This window comes from Tenrec ecaudatus, chromosome 2 (genome assembly GCF_050624435.1).
Source record: "Tenrec ecaudatus isolate mTenEca1 chromosome 2, mTenEca1.hap1, whole genome shotgun sequence".
NCBI classification, from domain to species: domain Eukaryota; kingdom Metazoa; phylum Chordata; class Mammalia; order Afrosoricida; family Tenrecidae; genus Tenrec; species Tenrec ecaudatus.
This window is the reverse complement of record NC_134531.1, coordinates 152,690,064-152,700,498: the sequence shown is the minus strand read 5'-3', so window position 1 is coordinate 152,700,498 and position 10,435 is coordinate 152,690,064.

The following is a 10,435-nucleotide window of genomic DNA, read 5'->3' as shown; positions in this document are numbered from 1 at the left end:
TTTCCTCTTTTCCTGTTGATTTTGAATTAACTTAAATGGATTAGCATATGATTTTCCTCAATTAGATGGACTGATATAGTGACTGTAACACTGGACTCCAGGAAACGCCATTGATCAGGATGTGGCGGTGCTGAGCAGCGTTTCACTCTGCTGTCCACAGGCTCTCTGCGAGTCAGAGCTGACTCCCGGCTCTGTAGAGCAGCAACTCTGTACTGGTCTATTTTCATGCTTTTCTTATTTGTTAGGCCTTTAAAACATTTTTATGATTGGTTTAGGGTTGGAAAGATGTATCCTTATTATTATAGTCTACCTTCAAGTAATATTACAAATATAATATGATAATCTTGCAAAGCATATTTCCATTTCTTACATCCTGAATATTGTTCTATTTTTGCCGTACAATTTACTTACAACTTTATTGTAACTTCTAAATTTCCTCGATTTTTAAAATTTAAGTAATCATTTAAAATTTAAAATAACCTTTTAAAGAAATATACAAAGGTGGGAAAGGCTTAAATTCCATTTTTTGAAGCTCTTCATTCATTCACTTAGATTCAAGTTTTCAACTACTATTATAGTTTGTCTAAAAGCGTTATTTATCAATCACTGTAATATAGATTTGTTGTGAGAAACCACCTTTACTCCCAATTTTTTTTACCATAAAACTTAATTAATTCTTTGGAAGAATGTTATTGGTAGTTATGTAATAGTCTAGAAAGATATTTTTAATATAATGGTATACTTCCTTTTTTTTTAGCTTGTGTGATTTGGGACAAGTTATCCTTTTGACTGCTTTAAAATTTTGATTATGAAGTGCATTAGTGTGGTAATATTTGTATCTATTATACTTGAAATTTGTTGATCTTGGATATGTTACATGTTTAATTTATATATTGCATAAATTTCAGCAGGTCTTATTCTTTAGCTTATTAGTCTCTGAATCTTTTACTTACAATTTTTAAACACTTCAGCTTCCCTGAACTCAAGTCTACATTTTCTTATTGAGCAAGACTGCTTAATTTCTTTTCCTGCTCCATGATACAGTGTATCCAAAATGGAAGCCAAATGATTGTGTAAACCTTGTTTTCTTTTTTTTCTCTTTTCCAATTATTTATGGAATGAGTGTGCATCTAGTCCTGACAGCTCCATTGTTTCCTGAAGTTACAATGTTGAGGAGTTTTCAAAACTTGATATGCCACTGATCGTGTTTTATGACCCTCAGGAAGCAGTCATGACACCTAGTACATAGGCACTGGCTTCTAAATCCTACTAGTTAACAAAAGGATGCAGAAAGAGAGCTTAAAAGAATGCTAATTCCATGACAGTAGTAAGGGTAATAATGGTAATTCAAGATGCGCATGGAACATACACTGCTCACTAAAACAAAAGCGTACACTAAAAAAATAATGTAAACATATCAAAAGGGCCCAAGAGATAGCTTGAAAAGACTTTCACTGCCTAAATATGGGAAAATTTGACAATTAAAATAACTATTAATAAAAACAGTTATAACTCATTGGACAATCCATGAAATCATATTGGTAGACGTGTGTGTGTGAGTGTGTGTGTGTGTGTGTGTGTGTGTGTGTGTGTGTGTGTGTAGAGGGGCAGGGTTTTTGCTTATAGCAGAAAGCCAACCAATAAATATAGATGGACAAATGGAATCAGATGATCATGAATGTATGCTAAAGTCAGTGATATAAAACTTGTCAAGAAATGAGATCTGTACATAGTCTTGTAATACTTTCTTATAGTTTCTTCACCCTAGCAGAAATTTAAGCTCAAATTAATATAAAAAACACCAGCATAATGTGACTCTGTGCAATAAACGGAAAGGGACACCACTATCACATCAATGAAATTCCTGATGAACACAGATAACTTAAATCTAATTGTGAGGAAACACCAGACAAATTCAAACTGAGAGCACCGTCGACAGAACAAGTGTCTTCTCCTGCAAATGTAAGACCAAAGAACACAAAGGAAGCCTCGGAAACTCTATCAAAGAGATATGACTAACAATTCTAGAAAGGACCAAACTTCTTCTCAGAAAGAGACTAGTGGAGCCCCTCCAGACCAGGGCTCTTAATTACCATTCAAGTCTGGAAATAAACAATATAAACAGGTCTATAAAGAGAACAATAACACCAAGTAAACACACATTAGAATAATCAATTATTTTAAATTAAAAGGGTAGCATCTATCCAAGAAAAAATCCAGAAGAGCTAGGAAACAAAAATAAATGGAAAAAGAAAACACAGAGAATAAATGGGATATGATGTTACATTGTGAGAATTTAAATAAATGACTTGGAGCAAAATGTGTATGAGGTGTTGTCTAGAAACTACTAAATTCACAGTAAAAGGTTTAACATTAAAAAAAACTTATGTGACAATTAGGTGTTATGCATGATCCTAGATTTTATTCTGAAATAGCAGGAAAAATATAAAATACTTTGTTAGACATTTTTTTAAATTTGGAATATAACCTAACTAGATAATATTATTCATTCACTGTAAAATTTCCTGGTTGTAATAACTGCATTTTGGTTATGTAAGAGAATGTCCCCATTCTTTGGGAATATGCATTGAATTAAATGACTGCAGTGGAAGGTTGTCATCTATTTACTCTTTCCTGGTTCAGAAGAAAATTTGCATATTATATAAGTTTATATTCATCCTAATTCTTTTTATACAGGAGCCCTGGTGGTATAATGAGTTACTAGTTGGACCCAAACTGCTAGCTACTTTATGGGAGACAGACAAGGTTTACTACTTATATAAAGAATTACAGTCTCAGAAAGCCCCAGGGGCAGTTCTACCCTGTCCAATAGGTTTGTGCGGAGTCAGTACCGACTTGATGGCAGTGAGTTTGATTTTTTGTTAACTATATTTAGAAATCTATTTTCTATCCTTCTTTCTATTATGGATAAAGCAAGACAGACAGAAATGGGTAACAATAAAACAAAGATAGTGTAATAATAATATATATTTTTCCTTGACTTTTAAAACTACGGTTTGGTTGTATAAGAGTATATTCTCATTCTTAGGAAATATACATTGAAAAATAATGGTTAAAGAAGCATGCTGTTTTCTGCTTGCTCTTTCTTAAGTGTTTCAGAATTAATTTACATATACATGTAACATACACACCACATGCATATTATATGTTTTAATAAATTATATATAAAAGCTACTTATACATTATTATAGCATATAAACAGTATATATTTATATATATTTTTGAGCGTGCTACAGAATTATTATATACTATTGCAAATTTTCTGTACTTTTAAACTGATGTCAAGATTAAATTTCCAAATATATTCTAATTTACCATCTTATTCCCCGTTAGTCAATCTTTCTAGACACCTGTGTTCTGTGCTGGCTCCATGTTTGTAGAACACTGTTTTCTCTTCCGTGAATGCTTTATTTTACCTTCTCAAGACTGAAGTCACACATCCTTTAAAATCCAGGTCAGTGGTCATCTGGGTTGAAGAGCTTTAGAATTCTTTTAATAGGGCTTCTAGCCTTATGCAAATTTAACTCTTCCTTTCTTTTTCTGTTAAAGAAAAATACATTTTTATCAACTACTCCTCAATGCATTACTTTTCTAGAGGCATAGCATAGAGAAAATATTATTAATATATAAAATTTTAAAATTTTAAAAAGATATAAAAATAAACCACAAAACCACACATATATTTAGATGATGTAGATATACATCTTTAAGGAAAACCAAAAGAACTATAAAAAACGACCTCTATTTTCATCAAACTGATTCCAACTCATGGCTGCGTCTTTGTGTTTGATCTTTAAGTAAGCAAATTATCAATTCTTTTTTATATATATCATTTAATTAGGGGCTCATACAACTCTATCACAATCCATACATACATCAATTGTGTAAAGAACATTTGTACATTCATTGTCCTCATCATTCTCAAAACATTTGCTCTCCACCTAAACCCCTGGCATCAGCTCCTCATTTTCCCCTCCCTCCTCACCCCCCTCCCTCATGAACCATTGATAATTTATAAATTATTACTTTGTCATATCTTGTCCTATCCAATGTCTCCCTTCACCCACTTTTCTGTTGTCCGTTTCCCATGGAGGAGGTTATATGTAGATTCTTGTAATTGGTTCCCCTTATCCAACACATCCTTCTTCCGCCCTCCCAGTATCACCACTCACACCACTGGTCATGAAGGGGTCCTCTGCCCTGGATTCCCTGTGTTTCCAGTTCCTATCTGTACCAGTGTATATCCTCTGGTCAATCCAGATTTTTAAGGTAGAATTGGGATCATGATAGTGGTGGGGGAGGGAGCATTTAGGAATTAGAGGAAAGTTGTATGTTTCATTGTTGCTACATCTCACCCTGACTGTCTTGTCTTCTCCCTGAGACCCTTCTGTAAGGGGATTTCCAGTGGCCTACAAATGGATGTTGGGTCTCCACTCTGCACCCTTCACCTCATTCACAATGATATGATTTTTTGTTCAGATGATGCCTCATACCTGATCCCTTCGACATCTCATGATTGCACTGGCTGGTATGCTCCTTCCATGTGGACTTTGTTGCTTCTCAGCTAGATGGCCAATTGTTTACCTTCAAGCCTTTGAGTCCCCAGATGCTATATTGCTTGATAGCTGGGAACCATCAGCTTTCTTTGCCACATTTGCTTATGCACCCATTTTTCTTCAGCGATTGTATCAGGGAAGCACACAATGATATGATTTTTTTGTTCTTTGATGCCTGAGTAACTGAACCCTTCAGCACCTTGTGATCATGCAGACTGGTGTGCTTCTTCCATGTGGGCTTTGTTGCTACTGAGCTAGATGGCCACTTGTTCACCTTCAAGCCTTTAAGACCCCAGATACTATATCTTTTGATAGTCGGGCACCATCAGCTTTCTTCACCACATTGATTTATTTACCCACTTAGTCTTCAGCGATTGTGTCGGGAAGGTGAGCATCATAGAATGCCAATTTAATAGAACAAAGTATTCTTGCACTGAGGGAGTATTTGAGTGGAGGCCCAATATCCTTCTGCTAACTTTAATACTAAACCTATAAATATACACACATAGATCTATTTCTCCATCCTCATATATAAATATAATTACACATGTACATGCCTTTATTTAGATCTCTATAAATTCCCTTTGCCTGCTAGTTCTTTCCTCTATTTCCTTTGACTTTCCACTTGTCCCACTATCATGCTCAGTCTTCATTTGGGTTTCAGTAATTTCTTTTGGTTACATTACCCTTGATCACGCATGACCAGGCTTCCGACACCCTTCTCACCACCGATTTGGATCACTTGTTTACACTTGTCCCTGTGTTTGTTAACACCACTGCCTTTCCCCACACCTCCCTCTCTCCCATGTCCCTCGGAACTGTCGGTCCTGTTGTTTGCTCATGCGTTTATTGACCATTCAAATTTATGCCCCTGGGAAATTTCTGTTCAGGTCCTTTGCCCACCTCCTCAGTGAACAATTAGTTGTTTTTTTTTCTTTTTGGAAGCTAGCAGAGTATTGCAGATTTAAGCAATAAGGCCATTGTCTGATATGTCATTGCTAAAGATGTTTTCCCAGTCTGTGGACTCTCTTATTACTCTCTTAATGAATTTTTTCAATGTACACAGGTGTTTTTTCTTCAGTATATCCCATTTGTCAATTTGTGCCTCCTCTGTGTTTGTGTCTTTCAGTATTTCTGATAGCCTATGTATTCCCAGTACCAGAATTCTCAAGTTGGTACCAATTCCCTCATTGATGGCGCTAATAGTTTGGGGTTTAACTTCAAGGTCTGTGATTCACCTTGAATTTATTCTTGTGCATGGAGTGAGATAAGGGTCTTGCTTCATTTTTCTTCAGGTAAATATCCATTTATTCCAGCACCACTTGTTAAAGAGGCTATCTGCTTCCCATTAGATAGTTTTGGAGCCCTTATCAAAGATCAGTTGTCTGTATGCTGATGATTTTATCTCTGGGTTTTCAGTTCTTTTCCATTGGTCTGAGTATTTGTCATTGTACCAATACCATGCTGTTTTGACAACTGTGGCTGTATAGTATGTGCTAAAGTCAGGTAAAGCAAGCCCTCCCACTGTATCCTTCTTCTTGAGGACTTCTCTGCTAATTCTGGGCTTCTTCCTCTCCATATGAAGTTGGCAATCTGTTTTTCCATTTCTTTGAAGAAAGATAGAAAGATGTGAGTAAATGTACCAGGATTACATTAAAGTTATAGAGTGCCCTTGGTAGAACTGACATATTGACTATATTGAGTCTTCCAATTCATGAGGATGGGATATTCTTCCATTTGTTGAGGTAGCTCTTGGTTTCTTGTAATAGTGTTCTGTAGTTTTCCCCATATAGATCCTTTGTTCTTTTAGTCAGGTATATTCCCAGATATTTCTATTTGTGTTTGGCAATTGTGAAGGGTACCACCTTCTTAATCTCCTCTTCTGTGGTCTTAAATGATGTGTATAACATTCTGATGAACTTCTGTTTGTTGATCTTGTATCCTGCCACTCTGCCAAACTCCTCTATTTCTTCCAGTATTCCCCTTGTTGAGCTTTGGGATTTTCCATATATAAAGTCATATCATCTGCAAATAATGATAGTTTCACCTCTTCCTTCCCCAGTCAAATACCTTTAATGTCTTTTCGTTGCCTCATGCTGTTAGCTAAATCCACCAGCACAATATTAAATAAGAGTGGGGACAAGGGGCATCCTTGTCTGGTCCCCTTTTTCTGTGAGATTGTGTTAGCCTTTTCTCCATTCACTACCACATTGGCTGTTGGATTTTCATATATAGCTTGTTATGTCTTGAGGAAGTTTCCTTCCATTCCTATCTTCTCAAGTGTCTTAAACAGGAATTGGTGTTGGATGTTGTGAATGCTTTTTCTGAATCTATCAATATCGTTATGTGGTTCTTATAGTTTTTCATGTCAATGTGGAAAATGATATTAATGGCCTTTCATATGTTAAACCATCCCTGCATCACTGGTATGAATCCTACTTGGTCATGGTGAAATATTTATTTTATATACTTTTGTACTCTATTGGCCAATATTTTGTTAAGGATTCTTGCATTGATGTTCATTAGGGATATTGGTCTGTTGTTCTCGATTCTTGTGAGATCCTTGTTCAGTTTTGGTATCAGAGTTATACGAGCTGCATAGAAGGAGTTTGAGAGTTTGCTGTCTTTTTCTATGTTCTGGAGAGCTTGTGTAGATTTGGGGTTAGTTCTTCCCTAAATGCTTGGTAGAATTCTCCAGTGAAGCCATCTGGTCCAGGGGATTTTTTTTTTTTTGTAATCTCTGGATAATCTTGTCTATTTCCTTTATTGAGATGGGTCTGTTTTGATTCCTGATTTCCTTTGGGGACAGTCTAGGGAGGGGTTGTTTTTCCAGGAATCTTTCCATGTCTTCCAAGTTGTTAAATTCATTGGAGTACAATCCTTCGTAGTACTATATAATTATCCTTTTGATTTCATTAGGGTCTGTTGTAATGACCCTCTTTCATCCCTTATTGTTGCTATTGAAATTTGTTCCCTCCTTTTTTTGGTTAGGTTTGCCAGCTGTCTTTCATTTCTGTCTATCCTTTCATAGAACCAACTTTTAGCAGCATTAATTTTTTCCACGGTTTTCTTATTTTCCCTCTCCTGAATCTCAACCGTGATATTTATTTTTTTTCCTTTTAGTATTAGTAGGATTGTCCTGCTGTCTCTGCTCTAGTTTTTGTATATTTTGTGTCAGCATATCAATCATGAGTCTCTCTTGCTTTTTCAGGTGTGCATGTATTGCCATGAATTTTCCTCTGATGACTGCCTTTGCTGTGTCCTATAAGTTCGGTTACATCATGTTCTCATTCTCATTGGTTTCTAGAAAATCCCTAATTTCATTTCTGATCTGTGACACTACACACTCCTTTTGTAGTAGAGAGTTATTCACCCTCCAATAGTTTGCTCTTGTTTTTTTTCCGATTTCCTTTTGCTAATGTCCAGCCTAATGGCACAGTGATCAGAAAGAGAGAGGCCTGTATGATATCAATGTGCTTAAATTTATGTAGATTCGCCTTATGCCCCAGCATGTGTTCTATCTTTGAAAATGTGCTATGCGGGCTTGAAAAGAATGTGAATTTATATGGTGTTTGTATAAAAAGCTCTGAAAATATATATCAGGTCAAATTGTCTAATTGTAGTGTTTAGATCTCTGGCCTCCTTGTTGAGTTTCTTTCCCTGTGATCTATTAGACCACAGAGTGCGGTGTTTTAAAATCACCCACTATAATTGTTGAGGCTACGATTTCTTTTTTCATCTGTTGGAGTGTTTGGTTGATGTATTCAGCAGTTCTCTCCTTCGGGGAATATATATCTAAAATGCTTAGTGGTTCTTTGTCTACCATTCCCTTGAGCATTGTATACTGTCCCTCCTTATATATTTTTATGGTTTGCACGTTGAGGTCAATTTTATCCGAGAATAGGATTTCAACCCCTGCTTTTTTTGAATTGCTGTTTTCTTATTATGCCTTTCTCCAGCCTTTGATTCCCACCCTATTTTTGTCTATAGCCTTGGGATGTTTTTCCTGTACGGAGCAGATTGATGGGTTGTATTTTCTAAGCCAGTCTGCTAGCTTCAGTCTGTTAATGCCTGAGATCAGGCCATTGATATTCAGGGTCATTATCTCCTTCTGTGGATCCTATGATGTCATTTTTACCTTTTGTGTTATGTGTTTTCCTACCTTACTTTCTCATTAGTTTGTTGTGCATGTGTGTGTGTGTGTATTATTCTCCACTCCTTTTCATCCTTAAGCCAATGTTATCCTGGAGTTTGTTTTCTCTTTGTTTCCCTCTGGGTGAGGTTGTTCTATGTGGCAGTCTCTTATTTATGCTGGGTTAGTGTTGTTCTTCTGCCCATAATGGGTCAGCAAGGATCTTTTGTAGGGCTGGGTTTCTTTTAATGTATTCTTTGAGTTTTCCCTTGTCTGGGAAGACTCTTACTTCTTCATCTATTTTGATCAATAATTTGGATGGGTAGAGAATTCTTGGGTTTGCGTTGTTTTCCTTCAATTTTTGGAAAATGTTACTACTCCTCTCTCTCCTCTTCTTCATAGTTTCTGCTGCTGGTTGGAGCATATTCTTATTTGGGAATATTTATATGTGATTATTTGTTTTTCCCCAGTTGCTCTCATGATTTTTTCCTGTGCTTTGATGACTTCTTGGGATTTAGTCTAACCTGTGTTCTTTCAGCCTCCTGAATGATTGCCTGGCTTTCATTCATTAGGCTGGGGAAGTTTTCCTCCAAGAATTCTCTCATTATTGTTGCAGATGATTTCTTTGTTGTGTCTTCCTCTGGTAAGCCAAAAATTCTAATGGTATTCCTCTTCATTGCATCAGACATAGCTCTTAGATTTTCTTCAGCTTCTCTGGTGATCTGAATAGGTTTTTGTTCACATTTTTTAAAGTCTGCTTGACTGTCCTCCAAGTCACTGGTGCGGTTCTCTGATTCCTCCAGTCAATTCTCAAGGTCTGTGTGTCTGCTACTAGTTTTTATTTTCTCCTCCCTAACCTCTTGTATTTCCCTTTGGTGTATGAACTTTATCTCCTCTATCATTTCATCCTTTTTCTGTATTGTTTCCTTCAAATCCTGTATAACTCCAAACAGCATTCTGAAAATTTCTTTTTCTGGCAGCTCAATATCTGCTTCTTCTATGCATGCCATTATGTTCAGGATATCTTCTGACATAGCCTTTTGTTTCTGGGGTCCGTGGGGCTGATGGCTGTTTACGTTGCATTGTTTTGGAGGAGCCAAGTGCCATTTTCCAGGGAGTTGAAGAGCACTTGTTCTCTCTGGGAGACTTGTAGGAATGCTTCTTTGAACAGCCTACAGCTAATTTCACTATGGAATTAACTTACCACTTTATCCTCCTGTGGATTCCCTCAGAGGGGAGTGCTCCAGAAGGCTAGCGGGGTGTCTCTTTGGTGTTCAGGAGGATGGGAAGAGTTACCTGCAGCAGTGTGGAACATTGATGAGTGTTGGCCAAGCTGCCTTAGGCCATGTGTGACACTAAGGTAGGAGGGAAGGAGTTCCCTCAGTCCCGTGGGACAACAGAGGAAAATAAGCTCCCCCAGGCACATAGGCAGGCATTCCAGTAAGAAGTTGGATGGAGTATCCCCTGGTGGAGGCTTTCCACAGCCTCTGGCTAGCTACACAGGGTGGAGCTCACCTAACTGGATGTGGGGCAGGCATAAATGCCCTAGGCTAAGGGGATTGGTCTGGAGGTTGGCAGTGGAGTTTGAGAGAACAGGAAAGAGACAAAGAGAGAAAAAAACTTTTAATAAGCCGGCTAAGACTATGGGGGTTAGAGAGAAAAGAAGGAAACAAAAGTGACGATGTTGCTGAGCCTGATCCCTGCTCATGGAGATTCAAGGGTTTAG